Source organism: Anolis sagrei, chromosome 3 (genome assembly GCF_037176765.1).
Source record: "Anolis sagrei isolate rAnoSag1 chromosome 3, rAnoSag1.mat, whole genome shotgun sequence".
NCBI lineage: Eukaryota > Metazoa > Chordata > Lepidosauria > Squamata > Dactyloidae > Anolis > Anolis sagrei.
Genome location: NC_090023.1, coordinates 106810280 through 106831365, shown reverse-complemented (window position 1 = coordinate 106831365; position 21086 = coordinate 106810280). Strand labels below are relative to the sequence as shown.

The window sequence follows — 21086 nt, the reverse complement described above, 5'->3', positions numbered from 1 at the left end:
TTAAAAGACATGAGATAGGATGCATTGGTGGATCTGATCCACAATGACCCCCACACCAAAACAAAAACAAAAACACTCAAAACGAAATCTGAAGCTAATCTTGTACTCAGGATATATTTTAAAACTCTTAATGAGCAGAATTTTGCTCGGACTGCAGAGTAGAAGAAATTGTCACTAGACAGAAAACCAAGAGTAAGTGAAAGACTGCACCCCCACCTCCTTGAAACAATATATGAGCTGTTTTCATCATCCATTCAGGTAAGGCCCTACTGCAGTACCTCCTCTTTTCTCAGTGTTAATTTTCTTCTTCCTTTTCCCTTCCTTTCTCTGTTTTGAATTTATTAACTCATAAATCTTTAGACAGAGTTGTATTTAATTTTTGACGACCTCATTAAATGATGGTGAATTTGGTGGCATGAGCTGGTTTGCCTAACCTTTAATGATGGAGCCTACTGGCTCCCATCTCATGATGCACTGAAATTTCTAGCGAGGCTCCATCATAAAAGGGAAGGCGAATCGGCACATACCACTGTGGTGGCAACACAGGAGGCTTCCCATGTTGCCTTGGATCAACTGGGGAAGCTGGGTGGTGAACACTTCCCCCATGGGATAGGGCCTTGGGTGAGTTGGCTGATGCAGGGTATGGGACAATAGGTTCCCCACACCCCTGGACAGGCACCACCAGAATTGCCATAATCCGTGGAGATTCCAGGGGAACATTTGATGAAAATCTCATACAGTTTACAACATGTTTGGCACACTGAGGGCAAATAGCAAGAAGAACAGCAATGGAAATGTTATATAAGAAGTGATTAGTGACTCAAGAGATTCATACATTGTTATCTGGAGAGAAACTATTATTATTATTATTATTATTATTATTATTATTATTATTTTATTGACACAAAAGCACAGTATGTCACAGCAAACGAGATCTATATGCTGGATTTTGTATCACAAGTCGAACACTTCCCAAGCGTCTAGGACTGTGTGATGTATTTTCGAATGATGCATGCAGATCCAAGTAAGGTGGCCTTTTGCAGTTGACAGATCATGATTTCGTTGATGTTTATTGTTTCCAAATACCAGCTGAGACTTTTGGCACAGCACCCAGTGCACCAATGACCACTGGTACTACCTGTACTGGTTTATGCCAGAGCATTTGCAGTTTGATTTTGAGGTCTTGATAGTGGCAGAGTTTTTCCTGTTGTTTTTCCTCAATGCGACTGTCACCTGGTATGGCAACATCAATAATCCAGACTTTTTTCTGTTCCACAATCATGATGTCTGGTGTATTGTGTTCCAAAACTTTGTCAGTCTGAATTCGAAAGTCCCACAGTATTTTTGCGTGTTCATTTTCCATGACCTTTGTAGGTTTATGATCCCATCAATTCTTTACTGCTGGTAGGTGGTACTTGTGACATAAGTTCCAGTGAATCATTTGGGCCACAGAGTTGTGCCTCTGTTTGTAATCTATCTGTGCAATTTTCTTGCAACAACTGAGGATATGATCCATGGTTTCATCAGCTTCCTTGCACTGTCTGCATTTTGGGTCATCCTGTAATTTTTCAATCCTGGCCTTAATGGCATTTGTTCTGATGGCTTGCTCCTGGGCTGCAAGAATCACGCCTTCTGTCTCATTCTTCAGGGTTCCATTCATGACCCATAACCAGGTCTTCTCCCTGTCAACTTTTCCTTCAATTTTGTCAAGGAACTGCCCATGCAATGCTTTGTTGTGACAGCTGTAGGCTTTGGTTTGGAGTGTGGTTTTTTTGTATGGACTCTTTGCTGTGCTTTGAGAAGTTTCCAATTATTGACTTCTATTATTATTATTATTATTATTATTATTATTATTATTATTATTATTATTATAGCCTGCTTTATCTTCCTCAAAGGGGACTCAAAATGGCAAACACTTCTATGTATTGTCAGACAAGGATGCAAAAAACAGACATTTCGGGTACTGTTGTAAGAGTTATGCTGGTATCCAGTTTACAATATCTGTGAAATTTTTAGGAGCAAAAAAAAAAAAATCAAATATGGGTTGTGCACCCATGTTACTATTTCTCAAACTGAAAACCAACCAGCAGGAATCTAAAACTCTGTTCATGTCTCAATCCAAGTAAAAACCTTTAATTTCTCCAAGTTTTTATATATGAGAGCAGTTCAAAAAGGAAATCCATACACACAAAATGCTGTCTTTAAATCTACTGCCACAAAACAATGGAAGTGAATATAAATTACATGGTGATGCCCAAGAAGCATTTGACAAAAATATGCAAGAAGGCATTATGCCAGAATAAAAGATTCATGTGGATATTGAATGGATTCACATTCATGCTGATATTTATAATTCACCATTATTTATAGGTTTACAGTGCTGGAACTGACTGTATCTTCAAGGCTTTATATCATGATTTTTTTGAAAAATATACTTTGCTACAGATAGCACTGAGAAAGACTATTGAGATATCTACCTCTGCTGAAAATAAAATGGGCTATTCTTGATTTGCATATGTTACTTTGTTTTATGATATGCTAATTTACAACTGCTTGCTGCTTAGCAATAGTGTTGAGCTAAAAATAGACAGACCAGATAAAGCCACAGAAATATTAGCAGAAACAAACAGTCAATTTTAAATCTGTCGAAATATAAAAATCTAGGCCATGGGTGCATCAGTAAAATCACTCTTGGAGACATTGGCAGAGGCCCCATCTACACTGCCATATAAAATTCAAATTATCTACTTTGAACTGGATTATATGGCACTGTAGACTCATATAATCCAGTTCAAAGCAGATAATATGGATTTTTTCGTGTTGGGAGCAACTTGAAAAAGTCGCTTCTGGCGTGAGAGAATTGGCCATCTGCAAGGACGTTGCCCAAGGGACGCCTGGATGTTTTTGATGTTTTAATTCACTGCACCACCTGCTTTGATAATCTATGATAATCTGGATTATTCTGCAGTGTAGAAGGGGCCTGAGTGTCATTCTCACCCAGAGCACCATCAAATCCCGCACAAAAGGATTGAATCCAGGGATGTTGTCATGATGAGACAAGACCACATCATCCCTGCTGGACTGTCAGCTTGTCCTCTGTGTTGCTGACACACTCCACTCACCACAATGGTCTGCCTGGTTACCTGCCCATCATAGTCATGTCTGATGTCAGAATGAGATGCTTGTGCAACCAGCAAGAACGGTGTCCCCTCCTTCTTGCTTGTTGTATGGGTGTTTTGTTCTGACAGCAGCAGATGTGATAGCAGTGGCAAAGTGCTTGGATGAAACTCCATGGCCAGCAGGAAGCAGCAACAGAGGTGATACAGGAATGAGCCATTTCCTTTATTTGCAGTGATCAGTGGTTGTGTCCAACTTGTCAGGTGACTAGTGTTGTAGCATAAAATACAAAAACTGCAGATTGCAAATCACAATTCTATATTACAGGAAATTCTTCATTAAATATAACGTGGAACATTAACACAATTAATTAGTAACAGTTTATAAATCAAAGATTTTTTTATCAATATTTTGTCAACACAATGAAACTTAAGCTTCCAAAATAACAATTACTATGTACCAGAAGATTCTTCATAAGTACATGACATCAGAAATAGTAACTCAAATATTGTTATATGCAATATAATGAGATTTCAGCTTCCAAGGTAACAATTTCTATGTTGTAGAATGTTCTTCGTCAATATATAACGTCAGGAACAGTAACACAACAAGGTCTCCCAGGTTGTTTCCCTTGTTTCATAATATCTTCTTCAGGTGTTATTCTTCTCTATGATGTTTGAACACACTAAATAAGAAATAAAGCAACATACAGACAATAGATATACTAAAATCCCCAAATTGACATAGTTTTGAAAAGGTTATTGATGCACACACTTGACTACTTACATTCTTATTAGTAGCTATTGGCTCTGTCGTAACTTCCCATCTGCATTTCTATAGCCTTTGGGTCCACTAGATAGGAAATAGGACAATATAGAAACAAAAAAGGTATATTAAAATGCCCAAACACCCCAATGTTTGGGGGAATTACAAAACCCATGTTAGTCTATTTATATTCCTGTGAACAGCCTAGGCTCTGTAGTGAGAGGGGTTCTGTAACGAGCAATTGTAATGGTAACAGGGTGACTCTTAAGTAAGACTGTTACAGGAAGCAAGTGTAATCTATTCTATCATTAAGCCCTTGGGGGATAAGTGTTTTAGTTTGAAAATTCAAAATGACTCTCTCTGTAACAAGTACCTTTTAACATCAGCATTAGGTTTAGGTGATACCTTCGCCAAAGCACAAAATTTAAAGCTATAGCAAACATGTGCCTTTTCTTGGAAATGTGCATATAAAGAAGAGTCAGTGGACCCATTTCTTATGTGGGAGTGGTGTTCACTAATTCTGACTTTCAAGGGTCTGGTGGTCATCCCAACATATAGTAATTTGCATGGACATTGGAGTACGTAAACTATATGGTCTGTGGAGTATGTAGTAAAATGCTGTAAGGTGATGTGGATGTTTAATGTGGGATGTGAAAAAAATTTGCCCTTCAAGACTGAGAACAGCAGTCACAATGGGCACAGATAGTGTGACCCTTAATAATCTGTTTTTGAAGTGTTGTCGGAGAGTGGTATTCTGAATGAATCATCATGTCTCTTAAGTTTTTAGATCTTTTATGGGCAATTATGGGTGTGCTTTGGCATCCTGGGATGTCTTGTATTAGATGCCAGTGTTTAAAGATGATCTTTCTTTTACATTGGATGAGTGTTGTGTTGTGTTAAAGTTAGAGGCCAGATCATACGATTGTTATGTTTTCTAGGTCTTTCTTGTAGTAGTACCTTCCTGGTGCTGTTTCTTTTTTAACTGCTTTTTTCCTTTTATACTTATTCATTAATAAACTTGTACTTATTGGATTATCTGACCATTGTGTAGTGTTGGGTGAAAAGGTGTTCCAGGGCAACAACTGGTCTGAAACAAACTTCATCCATCTATCTAGACCAGGCCTGCACAACTTGCCAGTAATAAGGGGCTAAAACTAGGTAGGTTTTCAATGCCTCACTTTCAAAGCAAGGTGTAATGAATGATTAATTAGAATTGTTGTTTATGCCTTCAAGTCATCTCAGACTTAGGGCGACCCTAAGGCAACCCCATCACAGTTTTCTTGTCAAAATTTATTCAAAGGGGATTTGCTTTTGTCTTCCTCTGAGGCTGAGAGTATGTGACTTGTCTAAAGTCACCCAGTAGTTTCTGACCCATAGTCCAAGGTTCAAACCAGTACACCATGCTTTTGGCATGTCAAATTCCTTTGCTCTTTCCTATCTACCTTTTGTTCTTCCTTTTCATCCTCCCTCCTTTCTTCCCCCCTTTTCTCCCTAAATCCTTCCTACACCCCCCCCCCCAATCCCCAGAATGGATAGGAAGGCCAACTTCTCCAGACCTTCAAACCCCCAAGAAGGATAGGAAGGGTGACTCTTCCAAATCCCCAAGATGAAACAAAGGCAACCCCTTTGGGAAAGGCAACCCCTCAAGAGCACCAAGATTAATAGGAAAGACAACTTCTCCAAACCCCTAGAAAGATTGGAAAGGCAACTCTTCCAGACCCCTAAGAGGGACAGAAAGGAAAAGCCCCCTAAATGGTGGGTGGCAACAGTGGGGGGTGGCAGGGCACACAAATAGCAGGTGGGGGTGATGGCAGGGCAGTGGGGCAGTCTATTCATGGCAGGCAGAACAGGGGCAACAGCACAGCATGCAAATGACAGCAGGAGGCAGTGGGAGTGATGATGCTTGGTGTGCCACCAAGCATTGCCAAGCCAACAGATTCTGCCAACATGTTCTGCAGGCCACAGGTGGCCCATGGGTTGTATTTTGTGCAGGCCCAGTCTAGATTGTCCCAAAGCTCTGGGATACTCTGGAGCCAACCCTGAAATGTGCTTCTACTTTGCCTAATGTGCAGAAAGTCACATTAAAATTAGAAAAACCTGAAGCACTCACTGTGGAAGTCACTGCCAGTGGTGCATTCATGGTGAGTTTTTGGCCACTGTAGATAGGCCCATTTTACTTTTTTATTAACTTTTGGAGAGTAAAATCCCAACAACAGACAAACATTTTGTTACAGTTTTAACCCAGTCTCTGTTCCTCTCTTCTTCCTCTATGTACTCCATAAGTACACTCTTTCCTCTTTGTGTTGCCACAAAGCATAGAGAATTGCTTTCTCTGTGAATTCTCCCTACTTTTCTTCACTTGTTCTGTAGTGTACTCTCTTTGTTCACATTTTTCTGTTGTAACCCCACTAATGACTACAATTATGGCAGCAGAATGAATGAATGTACAACAAAGCTGCTTAGATTATAACAAGTAAATAAACTTTGGAGTACTCAAAGAGATCTTGTAGTTGAGAATGAAGCTCACACACAAGCTGAAGTGCACAGTCTTATTAGCTGGAAACATGAGGTTTAATAGAGGTCATTGGAAGGGAGAAGTCATAAGGAGCCATGTATCTGAGGAATAAATCTTTGGGAAGTTAATTTTAAAAGATGTGGCTTAAATGATGGAGGACAAGACTTATTGTCCAGCAACATTTGGAGAGTCATATGTTTCTCAGAATTTAACTGGGGATGATCTTGGTTGCACAATGCACAATGGAACTAGAACAATGTTGAATAGCTATAATATCAGAGAAAGGATTATGTGAACTGGAAAAGCACAGAATGGGAACAAGGAAGCTACATTTGTTGTTGTTTATTAGTTCAGTCACTTCCGACTCTTCGTGACCTCATGCACCAGCCCATGCCAGAGCTCCCTGTCGGCCGTCACCACTCACCACTCCCAGAGTCAAGCCAGTTACTTCAAGGATACCAGCCATCCATTTTGCCCTTGGTCGGCCCCTCTTCCTTTTTCTTTCATTTTTCCCACCATCATTGTCTTCTCTAAGCTTTCCTGTCTTCTCATTATGTGGCCAAAGTACTTCCCTCCCTTTAATATCCTTCCCTCCAATGAGCAGTTGGGCTTTATTTCCTAAAGTATGGATTGGTTGGATCTTCTTGCGGTCCAAAGCACTCTCAGAACTTTCCTCCAACACCACAGTTCAAAAGCATCTAGCTTCCTTCGCTCAGGCTTCTCTATTGTCCAGCTCTCACATCCGTAGATGACTATGGGGAATACCATTTGTTTGACTATGCGGATCTTCATTGCCAGTGTGATGTCTCTAATCATCACTATTTTATTGAGATTGGACATTGCTCTCCTCCCAAGAAGTAAGCGTCTCCTGATTTTCTGGCTTCAGTCTGCAGCGGTAATCTTTGCACCTAGAAATAAAAAGTCTGTCACTGCCTCCACGTTTTCTCCTTCAATTTCCCAATTATCAATAATTCTTGTTGCCATAATCTTGGTTTTTTTATGTTTAGCTGCAACCCAACTTTTGTGCTTTCTTCTTTCACCTTGATTAGAAGGCTCCTCAGCTCCTCCTCGCTTTCAGCCATCAAAGTGGTATCATCGGTATATCTAAGGTTGTTAATGTTTCTTCCAGAAATTATTATTATATACCGGTATGTGTTTGAGTGTGTGTTTATTCATTCAGTCGCTTCCAACTCTTCATGACCTCATGAACCAGCCCACGCCAGAGCTTCCTGATGGCCTTTGTCACCCCCAGCTCCTTCAAGGTCGAATCAGTCACTTCAAGGATGCCATCCATCCATCTTGCCCTTGGTCACTTCAAGGATGCCATCTATATAAAATACAGCTTTCCTTTCTTTTCATGATGTGGCTAAAGTACTTCATCTTTGCCTTTACTATCCTTCCTTCCATTGAGCAATCGGACTTTATTTCCTGTGGACTGGTTGGATCTTCTGGCGGTCCAAGGCACTCTCACAATTTTCCTCCAGTACCACAGTTCAAAAGTGTCTATCTTCCTTCACTCAGCCTTCCTTATGGTCCAGCTCTCACATCCATAGGTTACTACGGGGAATACCATTGCTTTAACTATGCAGATCTTTGTTGCCAGTGTGATGTCTCTACCCTTCACTATTTTATCAAGATTGGTCATTGCGCTTCTCCCAAGCGTCTTCTGATTTCCTGGCTGCAGTCTGCATTTGCAGTAATCGCCATGCCTAAAATGCAAAGTCTGTCATTGCCTCCATCTTTTCTCTTTCTATTTGCTAGTTATCAATCAGTCCGGTTGCCAGAATCTTTTTTTTTTTAATGTTTAACTGCAACCCAGCTTTTGCACCTTCTTCTTTCACCTTGATTAGAAGGCTCCTCAGCTCCTCCTCGCTTTTGGCCATCAAAGTGGTATCATTGGCATATCTAAGGTTGTTAGTGTTTCTTCCAGCAATCTTAACCTCAGCCTTTGTCAAGCCTCGCACATTGCATGATGTGGAGGGAAGGTACATTATAGGAAAGAAAAAGACAAAAAGGAAATAAAACCCACATACTTCCCAAAGAAAAGGATTGAATGAGTGCTGTCAGTGTGCCGACAATAATGCCTTATTGCCTGCAAAATGAAAAAAGGGGTGTAGCTGTGATATATTTCTGGTGTTAATCTAACAATCCAGACAGCCTTAATTAACAAAAGTTCTTAAAGTGTTGTAGCTGTTCACCTCTGTAGTCACCATTTGCATCGCATTTTCTCCCCTAAATCTTAGAGCTCTTCGAAGAATGCACCATTCTTTGTATATGACACATGGGGACTACTTCGGCAGGGTGGGGTCTGGAGCACAAATATGCTGTAATGGGCAGAATTCTTACTCAATGGGCTGAAATGTTTCATTTCCTTGTTCATTTCCTTGTCATATGCCAGAAAAGTCAGCAGTCCTGGGATCAATGTCAGCTTCAATTAGGTGATCATTTATCTGTGCTTATACCAGATAAAAAGCTCATGATCTGTTATTAACTGTGTATACATTCTTGGATACTTAGCAACACTCTTGTTGCCATGCTGAGTGGTCTTCCTGAAATGCAAGTACAGTATAATAAACACAAAGTTATTCTATCCAGGCCTTCTTTTTCTTAAAGCCATTATTTTCATTCTCTTTCCAGAACAGATCCACCTTCTTTTAAAAAAGAAGAAATTACTGAATTGCACATGTACTTGTAAGCCTTTGTGACAGGTATTCAAGGCGATAGTGTAGAAAATCAAGAAAATGTTTGGTAAATGTGATACATTGTGTTATTATGAGGTGGATTATCCCAAGGGGAAAAGAAGACAATCCCAATGTTTATCCTGGATGATTTGCTCAAATGTAGCTGTACTTTTTTGTTCAGAGGTCATTGGTCTTATGGGGATGGTCAGGTAGAGTCACAGTGCTTTATAGTATTTGAAAGAGTAATTTCAAAAACAAGCAAGACTTTTTAGTGTTATTGTTTGTATGAATTCTGATTTCTTCTTGATATATCTCCACATTTGACAATTTTGTTCATTTAAATATATAGCATTAAGACAATTATCTGGTAGCCATGCATAGCTCTAGAGTTCATTTTAATAGAATTGTAATATCAAGTCTTTAGCAGATATGTTGACAGCCAATTCCAAATTTCATTTGAATGACAGTATATTATATCCATCCATCTTAGGCTGGATCTACACTGCTCTCTATCCCAGGATCTGATCCTAGATTATCTTCTTATCCCAGATTATCTGGCAGTGTAGACTCATATAATCCAGTTCAAAGCAGAAAATCTGGGATCAGATCCTGGGATATAGGGCAGCGTGGATTCAGCCTCAGACTAAGGCCACTTCTACACTGCCATATAAAATACAGAGTATCTGCTTTCAACTGGATTATATGCCAGTGTAGACTCAGTTCAAAGCAGATAATGTGAAATATCTGCTTTGATATTTTGGTTTATATGGCAGTGCAGAAGGGGCCGTAGAAGGGCCTTAGCATAAATGCCCTTCCACACAGCCATATAACCCAGAATATCAAGGCAGATTATCCAAAATATCTGCTTTGAATTGGGTTATCTGAGTCCACACTGCCATATAATCTATTTCAATGAGGATTCTATACAGCTGTGTGGAAGGGGCCTAAATAGATTTTGCATTCCTGGAACCATATTTGGATCTTATATGTAAGAACATCAGTATTCTTTAAAATATATGTTGTCCTGTTAGGTAATACGGTGAATAAATTCCTATTTATGCTTTTAAGGATAAATGCTTTCTGTATTGAAGTGATAGCTTGAGATGGTTCCCAAAGGGAATTACTTTGTATTGTAAAACCTTGGCTAAATATTGCACAATGCTACACAGCAATCTGTTAAACCTTTACTGTTGAAAAATGTTTTTGTCCTCCAAAATGTAGTTTCAATTTATTATGTAGTTGTTAATGTGTTTCCTAATTCACCTGTTTCATCTATATGTATGGGTGAAATCTCCAGAATTAAATTTAATAATAATAATAATAATAATAATAATAGTAATAATAATAATAAATTTATTGTGAAATCTTTGGTGAATTACAGATCTTTCGGAGTGGAGGTGAGCATTGTGGTTCAACAATTTCCTTCTGTTGGCAAGAAGGCAAAATTATGCTAAAACAAAATGCCAGCCATGCTTTCTCTGCCATTGTTACTCTCAAGGTACTCTCCTCAGGAACTTCAGATTCAGATTGTCTCACATTGACCACATGGTGTGTGTGTGTGTGTATGTATATATTATTTTTACATATAAGTATTCATATTAACTTATTTTCTTCCTCTGCCATCCTACTTCCTCCTAAGGGAAAGGAGGCAAAATAGCAGGGGAAAGCATCATGAGGCAAAATGGGCACCCAGGGTTCTCCACCATTTTTGTCATCATGGTTACAGTCCCGAGGAATGCAACTTGGATTCCAGTCTTTCTCACAGTGTCCTGAGCAGTTGTTCATTCCACAAGAATTGAGTGTTGGCCCTTGCAGTTCAAGGAGTTTTTTCTCCCACTGCAAACCATTGCTCCACTTCAGTGGGCCCAACCCCAGATGCTTCCTCCACTGGTGCCTTGGACTTCCTCCAGTGCCTCTCAGCAGCTCATCTCCACCAGGGCCCTGGTCTTGTCTTCATCTTTGCCACCGGACCACCCCCCCCCCCCCCCCGAGTTAGGTTTCTGAGGATTTGTTTGGGAGCTCAGACCTCACTGGGACACCAAGATCCACTCCTGGCAGAGGGAGCTGGCCTAAAAGCACTTGGAGAAGGATGCCTGGAGGGAGTACCTCCACCTCCATGAGGGTTAGTACTGGTGCTCAGAGAAGGCTAATGGGAGGTCAAGGCAGTCCTGGTAGAGAGGGTGACATCTGCGCTGTGTCTCATGTGGTGGCTTCTATTGCAGCCTAGCTGCCTACTTGATCCCCTTTTTACCCAAACACCACAGATGAGCAATAATAGTAAGTTTATTAGGATAAGAGCATCTAATATAAAAACAGTTTCAACATACATCCATGAGCTCAATTTCCAGAAGCTTTACAAAAAGCAAAAAGCAAAAACCATTCTGAATAGGAATTCCAAAATCACTTAAGGCAAAAGCAAGAAGCTGTAGATCAAGGATTGTTGCACTTAAACAAGAATGATATCCAAAAGCCTGAAAGCATGAGCATGACAATAATCCAAAGGCTTGATACTTGAAACAAGATTTGTAATGCAAACAGGAGGCATGGAACTTAAAACACGAAACGATTCAGACCCAAGAACAGAACTCTTAACTCGGAACTCCCAAAATAGGCAACTTGACAGATGAACATCCAACTTTGTTCTCTCTACCAAACATTGACTCCAGTTCCTCAAGTATATTCTCCCTTGCTCATGACATCACCTTTCTCACACCTGGGTCCCCTTTGTTTATCTTTCAGTCTCTGGGAACACCAAATTTGTCTCTGTTTCGAACTATCCCTTTGGAGCTCTAAATGCTGGATTATTTGTAACCCTCCTGTCTTTTCCGCATTCCTTTTGGAGTCAGTCCTTGACTGATTCTCATGAGAATCAGTCTGTTTCCCCAACAACAGATCTACTCAAAACATTCCCATCATCTTGAAAAACACGTTTGCTTTCCCCCACAGAAAAACTAGTCTCAACCAGAAAATCCTCATCCACAGAGGCTTCACAGGCCTCTACAGCTCCTGTGCCTCTCCAACCTGGTGGTGCTGCAGAACATACAGGCCCTGTGGGAAGCCAAGGCAAGGAGGATTACAGAGGAGAAGGAAGAGGAGGAAGATGTTCTGCTCCCCACCATGAACATTGTGGAGCCACCATGCCCTTTTCCTTACCCTTCAATGATGGGGCTCCTACTGACCATGCCACTTTTGCTGCCTCAGGGACCATGGTTCATCCATCACTGCAGCTTCTGTGTGAGCCAAATGCAGGCTGGCCTTTCCACTGTCACCAAGGGTATCACCCAGAAATAATATGACTGTTCTGGCCCTCTGTAATCTCTGCCTGAAGTGGTGGGCTGAAAGATCATACCTCAAGAGACATTACACTTCTGCAGGCCTCACCCCTGAAGAGGAGGAGGAGGAGGAGGAGGGAACAGGAGAACCATCTTTGTCATATGGCCTGGCCCTTGACCACTGGACCTGGAGTGCCACCACAAAGAGAGGGAAGGATATTTGCCCCCATAAAGGCTGATCTGGATTGCTTCCCTGACCTCCAGATCCCAAAAATCCAGCCTTAACCAGTGACCCAGTCCTTGAGCATTGGAACTGATGTTCTGCTACCAAGGTGGGGGAAATGAACTTTGCTTCCATAAAAGCAGATCCAGATTGTTGCCATCCTTGTTATTTGGATTCAAAGGACTCGTGGCTAATGTGGAGGCCTTCATCCGCCATCTGTGGGGAAAGGATAACTGCACAAAGTCATTTTGTGGAATGTTTTGAAAATGTTCGTGGTTTTTTTTTTTGTAAGTGCTCTTTGTTATAGTCACGTTTCTTAAGTTGAAGATTTTTTTTAGTTATGGTTCATTGCTTAGGTAAGATGAGACATTCAAATGAATCTATTGATGACAAAATAAACCACTTAAAACTAAAACTAAAAAAAGAAGTCATTGGTCTTTAATAATTCTTTGTGGTTTCAAAGTTGGGTCAAGTCATAGAATCATAGAATCATAGAGTTGGCAGAGACCTCATGGGCCATATAGTCCAACTCCCTGTCAGGAAGCAGGAAAATCGCACTCAAAGCACCTCCCGACAATGTCCTGTGAATCATTTTGTATCTGCACAAGGCATAAATTTCCAGCCTTAAATAGCCTGTGCTGTGCAGCTGAGTGCGTAAGCCTTTTTATACTTTGCATTTTTTTTTTACTGCTGGTTATTTCTTGATCTTCCATCATGGAAAAATGAAATGACTGCGAAAAGCAGAACAAGGTAATCTCTTCTTGACACAAGAGTCCATTGTTGTAATCCCCATATATAAAATAATAGTTCAGCTAACAAATTTCTGTTTCTTAAGCAGTTATTGAAGAATAGTTAACAAATTCTGTGAGCGGGTAAGAATTTGAAATCTGTTTCTGATATACAATTAGGTTGGTTTGTTGTTTTTATTTTGTGCCTTCATTGTTTCTTACCTATCAAGGCCCTATGGTGAACCTATGACAGGATTGTTTTGCAAGAGTAAGCATCCATAACTGTGTCAAAAAATTATAGTTAGAGCTTTGAAAATACATATATTTCCACATTCTATATATAGATAGCTTAATGATGTTTAGTAATTAGTATACTGTGTCATCTAGCAGTCCTCCAATTATTTGACTGCAGCTCTCATAAGCCCTAGCTTGTAATGCAGTCAGTTGTGATGAATTATATTCTGACACTAACTGGCGGGCCATATGTAGTCTATCCCTCAATCTTCCAGAATATTCTTTAATCTTCCAGATTTTTTATGCTAAGAAAAAGCCACCCATGTGATTGTGTGCCAGCATTCTGAGATGATAAAATCCTAGGTTAGCTCTTTGTCCTGTTGCTTCTGAATCATAAATTTGCTTTTGAGTCTTGATTATAAAATTGTTTTTTTAAACAAGCCCCACAGTAGGCAAATTATTCTCAATATCAGAATGCTTGCAAAATTCAGACTAAAAAGGCAGATGCAGGATTTCTGAAAAAATACAAATCTGTGAGATCTGCTTTCCCGCACATTCAGAATTTAAGAATTTAAATTCTCCCTTCTTCAACCCATTTCACATATCTTAACCAGTTCTCAATGTATATAAAGTAAGTTTATTTCGATGGATTAGATGGATACCATTACAATAAAAACATTTTAAAAAATTAAATTCTTAGCGTAAATTTGCGGTTGTGCAATGGGTTAAACCCTTGTGCTGGCAGGATTGCTGACCAATAGGTCAGCAGTTCGAATCCGGGGAGAGTGGGTTGAGCTCCCTCTGTCAGCTCCAGCTCTCCATGTGGAGACATGAGAGAAGGATGGTAAAACATCAAAATATTCGGGCATCCTTACAGACAGCCTATTCTCTCACACCAGAAACGACTTGAAGTTTCTCAAGTCACTTCTGACATGAAAAAAATCTTTAAAAATGAATGTTTTTTTCTATTAAAGTTACAGCTGCACTGTAGAATGAATGTAGTTTGACATATCTTATTGCTATGGAAGCATCAGAGTTGTAGTTTTACAAGGTCTTGGTTTATAAGGTCTGTTGCCTCTCCAAACTAGAAATTGCAGGATTCCATAGCATTGAGCCATGGCACTTTTTATAGTGTCAAAATGGTACCATAGATGCATGTAGATGCACTTTAAGAAATTCACAAATTTTGAAATAACTATTCATAGTAGAGAGAACCATGGTGGATCTGCCCATACACAAACAAAGCATCCATTTACTTGCAGTAAAACTCCCATTCAAATGACCCAAATACTCCAGCACAGACACAACCCTGAAGAAAATCATTGGCTCTCTTTCTCTTATCCTGCTGAGATTGCTAAAAACACATTCCCTTGTATAATAATATGTGTAAAAGAAAAACACAATGAAAGGGTTGTGTTGGAAAGCATGTTTGTTCAATTCAGGTATTCCTTTGTTGGATTTCTACCCAACTTTCTACAAAGGAATGGCAGCCAAAGCTATGAGCATTGATGAAAATCAATATATATATATATATATATATATATATATATATATATATATATATATGAAGAACAAGGAAAATTAAAGGTGAAAATAAAAACAGATGGATAAACTAGAGAACAGGAACCTCTCAGCTGAAAAGCCCATTACACAGCAGCCTAGCTTAATCACTAAAAGATGGCCTGCACCTTCTTAATCCTCAAAATTAAATCACAGCCTTCATATTTGGTCGGGGATATTTTTTATTCTCAGAGCTTTAGAATTACATTTAAATTTGTTTAATAGTATTTCAGTTGTTGATGAGGGAAAAAAACTTGGTTGAGATTGAAAGGAATTCGTACATTGTATTAAAGACTTGGAATTTATGCATGGTGGAGCTACTGGGTTTTTATGGGTGAAAAGTTACCAAGTGTTTTTTAAGATTTTCACAGCAGGGAAGAGAAATGGCTGGCTTATATTGTAACAACCTCTCTGAAACTGTAAAGTGTCAAATATTTGACATGGCATATTGGTTTTATTTTGCATTATTGCACTGCTTATTAAAATGTTGCTCATATAGTTGCCCCAGTTCATTTCCATAAGCTCTTTCAAATAATAAGGTATGCTTCAAAGTCCTAAGAATAACGTCTTTGCTTTCTTTCACTATATTTTACAGTCAGAAATGTAAAAATTTTACACTCTGAAGGGTATTAACAATATAATGGAAATTATATCAGTGGGCTTCACAAAGACTGCTGTACAAAAGGGACGAACACCATCTATTACTGATCAGAAAGGCACCTTGATCTTAGCCATTTAAACTTGAATGGCGCAAGCTTCACATCAAGGACGTTACTGAGTCATAAACTCAAACACAATTTTTGCCACTATTATGAAAGTAAAAATACTGCATGCCGATAATGCTTTAATTTTAGACCTAGCAAAACGTTTCTTATCTGTTTTTGCAGACTTAAACCCCTTTTACACAGCTGTATAAAATCCCACATTATCTGCTTTCAACTGGGTTATATGGCAGTGTGGATTCAGATAACCCAGTTCAAAACAGATATTGTGGATTACCTGCCTTGATATTCTGGATTGTATAGCTGTGTAGAAGAGCCCCTAGCAATGTGTTGGAGGCTGAATGTGAAGGAATAGTTTGTTTTAGTGTGCCCCTCCCCCCTCCCTATTTGTAGAGGTGAAAATATATTGGTCATAGCTAATGAAGGTTGGTCTGATACTTGGCAACTGTAAGATGGCCTATCTGCCATCCTATGAATGTCCTACTGAGCAAATATGCTGGAGGACTATGCGATATGTCAATATGTGGACCTTATATGAGTACAAACAACCCAGTGGTCCCCCTGTTACCTGGCTGTGAAATCTGCTCTGCTAGACCTCAAGTTATGTTTGACCATAAGAGCCCTCACTAGAAGACCCCTTGAGAACCTCCACCCATGAAATAAAGGGGATAATGTGCTGTTTGCCCCCAAACTGATTAGCCATAGTTGATTACAGACATGCACACATGCCACAAATTGGGCCCCAAATGAATTTTCAATGATGAAAACCAAGCAGCAAATCATATCACATTGCAGTGTATGGCAGCCTAGAATTGAGTGTGGAAGACCAGCTGAAGAATCATGCAGGTGCTGATACAGGGGTGCAAATGCTTCCTATATATAACAGAAGAATGACTACAATTGACAAATGGACTAAGGAAATCTCATCCTAGCCACCCATTGTAACTCCTGGCAGAGAACACCTTGTTTGTGTGTGTGTGTGTGTGAGAGAGAGTCCACACTATTGTCCACATTGTACCAACTAGAGAAGATGGTAGCACTCTTCCTCTTGTGCATCTTCACAAAGGTGCCACCTCTAGAGATGTCATCCTATTATTGAAATTAACTCGTTGTATGCTATGCTAGTGTATTAAAATGGATTAGCACACTTTCGAGCTAGGTGTGGAGAACATGCAGCTTCTGATATCATGTTGAAGTACAACTAAAATGACAAGAGTCTCAACCAAACATAACCAAACTCAGTTATTGCACATACATAAATATAATACAAGAAAAATAAGGTGGGATGCAATATAATAAGAAAATGAAATGAAACTAATGGCTGAAATGTCATGCCTAGCCTTCATCACCTAGTCTGATGTCTGAAACCTATCTTAAAATCAAGTCAGAAGCCCCAAAGAACAAAGTTATGTGGGGTGCTGAAGGAGGACCATCCAACTCCCTCCCAGCAGTGGACATTTTGAGTTATTTGAAAAGCAACAACAACAATTAGGTAGACATACCAAAAAGAGTAGTAAGTTACTTTCAACACAACTGGCCGACATGTTATTTTAAATGAAATAATGTTCCCAGCTCTAATGTTTTCCACAATGCCTCACCAATCTGTATGGAGAAGTTCACTAAGGAGCAAAGCAAGGATGGCTGGTGGATTTCAAATCAGTGGAGCAATGAATGTCTTTTGAACATTAGTTATTGGACAAGGTGTTGAACTCTGTTCCTCAGATAGCTCCTTTAAAATTCAAACCAAAACCTGGAATGAATTTGTCACTGCTTCAGTGAGATGACTGTGACTAGCCGCCACTGGTGTGGCACCTTCTCATGTTTGTTTCCCAGCAACTGGTACTGAGAGACGTACTGTTTCTCATATCCACAGCCAACTTGACTCGTGTGTCATTGACAACCTTATCTCCAGCAAATTCTTCTCTGTCCTCCAATATAAAATTTCAAACTCGTCTTCTTCAATCACAATGTATCTGATAAAAACTAGATTTCATCAGATACAGCTGACAAAAATCCTTCCAAAGATTTGGTACTTGTATATCAAATCAGTCCATGTCAGGAGCAGCAAAATGATGATTAAGTGCAGCAGGGTTACTCTTAAGGGCCAAGGACAGCCTGAAATTACTACATAAGCACAGTAGAATTAATGCATTTGACATCACTTTAACTGCCATGGCTATGAAATCATGGCAGTTGTAGTTTTAAGAAGTCTTAAGCACTCTCTGCCAAAGTGTGCTAGTGCCTCATTCAACTACAACCCAGGATTCCACAGCATTGAGCCATGGCAGTTAAAGTGGTGTCAAACTGCATTAACTCCATAGTGTGGATCAGACCCGGGCAAACTTTGGCCCTCTAGGTGTTTTGGACTTCAACTCCCAAATTACAGGAGTTGAAGTTCAAAACACCTGGAGGGCCAACATTTGTCCAGGCCTGGTGTAGATGCATCCTATGAGAGGGTCTCACCCTTGGAGTCCTTCTCCTCCTCCGTATTTTGCCTGAAGTGAAGAATAAGATGACAACACATAAGAAGTGGACCCTGAGAAGCAGGGTTTTTTTTTTTGAAAGCCTGCTATCCTATTTCACTATGCAAAACCAAATAACGTTCCAGGTGAGAGGTCCTGGCATGTAGCAATTGCTCAGAATATATAAAAATTGGCATAAGGACAGTTAGAGGAAAGGAAAGGGGTTTTTTTTTTTCAAAAGAGAAGGAAAGTAAAAAGCCACTGCATTCTGCTCTGCCAAGCAAAATGATAGCAATTTCCCCCATTAATTCTTTTTCCAGTGTGGAAACTAACTGACATCATGTCTACCTACCAAGTAGAGGCTGAAAGGAATAATTTGTACATTTTGATTTTGTGCAGAAAATTGTGAAGCTGTCAGAAGGTGAAGCTGTTGGAGGTGATCAGCATGAAGCAGCTTTAGGGTATGTATAAGGACACAGAGGTTGCTTTGTAGTATGTGTCAGGATGAGCACAGCCTGTTCATTGTGTGGTTATTTGTTTTCTATCCACTTTGCCTCAGGGCTTGAGAAGTTCTTTTTTAAAAAGCATTTAGTTGTCATTACACTGCCAAGGCCCCCAAAGTAGCTATTTACTGTTATACTTATAAAGCTCTACTTTTATTTGTCATGCTTCTCAAATACTTTTTGTGACTAAAAACACCCCTTTTGGATGCCAGAAGACACTAATTTGTGGCACATTCAGCTTATCATCACCTCAACACCCATAGAAGCATACTAGATGACAACACAAGGTAGTGGCTGAAGTCCCAAAGCACCTGCCATACGTAATCATTGAGGGCCCCTGCCAAACTCAGAGAGAACACAGGGAGCGCTTCTGCCCTGAGGCTAGTATTATAATTGCCTGGTAGGCAATATTATAGTGCTTGGTCATTTAGATTACAGATCTATTATGGCTAGATGTTAAGCCCTCATTTGTGGATACAATTTGATCTTCTGGGCAGAGAGGCAGGCCCATAGATGTCACCTTGGGACATTATTGGGTTTGAGTGACCCTTTCATAATTAAAGACTGCAACAACCTGGGCCTGTTAATGGGGGAAGGCACTGATTATGCAAGCCCTAGATTACATTGGGCACAGTTGGCCTGGACTGGCAGTGTTGTCTGGTTGGCAGTGTTGCCTGGTTGGCAGTGTCTAAGGTGGCTGGGGGGTTGTAATCCCAAAAGCTCAATTTGGTCCGAATACATCTGGGGGATTGTTATACCTAAATGCTTGATTTGGCCTGAAAGTGGCCAGGGGTTTGTTATCTCAAAAAGCTCAATTTGGCCAGATGGAAGTTCAAACAGGAGCTGAGAATTGCCATGAGGCAAACTGGGGGGTGGGTGATCTCCCATGTGGCGACTGTGCTTAAATGGCCAGTGTTGTATAGGGCCGATGGAGTACACCTCTAGGAGAAGGGGAATATTCTATTTGTGAATGATTTAAAAGAGGAGATAAAATATATGGTGGCCAACCTAGTGGGAAGTTTTTTTTATAAATAAATAGGTCAGGAAATGGCTGTTTAGATCCATTTTTGTGTGTGTCTGGCCTCTCTGTTTCATGGTTGGAATTCAAAACTACAACATCCAGAAAGCCATATCATTGAGCCACTGTAGTTAATGTGGTATCAGACTGCTACAATTCTATAATGTGGAAAAACCCTTAAACTTTGAAGAATAAAAGTCCAAAATGTCTAGAGGTCCAAAGATTCTCCATCCTTAGTGTTGATGTTTTTCCTCTCTTTTTACTTACCTTCCTGCTCCTTATCGAAGTGCTTCTTATGCATATTGGTGATAAGTGAGATAAATGCTGAGTGTCAGAATTCATTTGCCAGAACCAACTCTGATTTACTAGGTGCCCTTTCTGTCATGCCCTGGGCTCTTAGTGCACAAGGAAATTGGATTTGATGAACATTATGCATAAGACAGCCACACAGATACAATTAAAGGTTCATCTGACAGGGGAAAGCATTATTAACCTCAATGTAGGAGACAGGTCTCGGGGAAGCTTGGTTTTAAAAACCATCATAGGATTTTATGGCTTGTGTCAAGGAGCACTTAACTTATGATGTGACAAAACACAAGAACAATTTCATAGCCGTTAAGACTCTCTGATTTAATACTGGTAAGCAGAATTCGTTTCAAGGCTTACAATAGTTGGAGGACACTGGAGAACAAAAGATAACCGTGAGTGTGGTTTGGAAATCCATCATATTGAGATGATAGCTCAATATTGACAAGAATCTGTAGACTTAGAAAGAAAGTTTCCAATATTATAGATAAGAGTGGGAACACAGCAACAATTTCTCTCAGGGTTGGCTGAAGGCAGGCTGTTGCCTTGACAAAGGATATGTTGGTGCCCCACCCATTCGCAAAAGCTGTCTGAACTGGCATTTGATTCTTACTTCAACACTGAAGAGCATTTCGGAAGGCATCAAGCTCTGGCAGATGATACAAGGCTGCCTGGGTGGTATGAATAACTCAGTTCCACCTTCCAACGCCTTACACTTCTCAGTACCTACTGTGTGAGATGGCTATTTTCAAGCTGCCTAATGATAGGGCCAGCTCCGATGACAGTAATTCAAGACTGCATCGATTGCATTGTTTTGGTTTTTGTAGAGGTAGCAGAACTCCAAGAATGTGTACCTTACAAAATTTTACCACATAAATTTCTTTGCAAGTACATATATCGGTTTAATAATGCTAGACAGAGTCAGTACCATTTCTCAGTTGGCATGCACAGAATCATCTGTAGAGAAAGAGGGAAGCTAA

General features: G+C 39.9%; 1 long non-coding RNA gene across 1 annotated transcript in view; it reads right to left on the bottom strand.

Annotated features, from left to right (window-relative positions):
* Window positions 1-3599: 3599 nt before the first annotated feature.
* The window catches only part of LOC137096640 (uncharacterized), an 83270-nt gene continuing 65783 nt past the window's right edge, over window positions 3600-21086 (bottom strand). The window contains exons 2-3 of the long non-coding RNA XR_010909570.1: window positions 3904-3969; window positions 3600-3802 (exon numbers count right to left, since the gene is read on the bottom strand). This is a non-coding gene — a long non-coding RNA (uncharacterized lncRNA). The remainder of the gene's footprint in view (window positions 3803-3903; window positions 3970-21086) is intronic.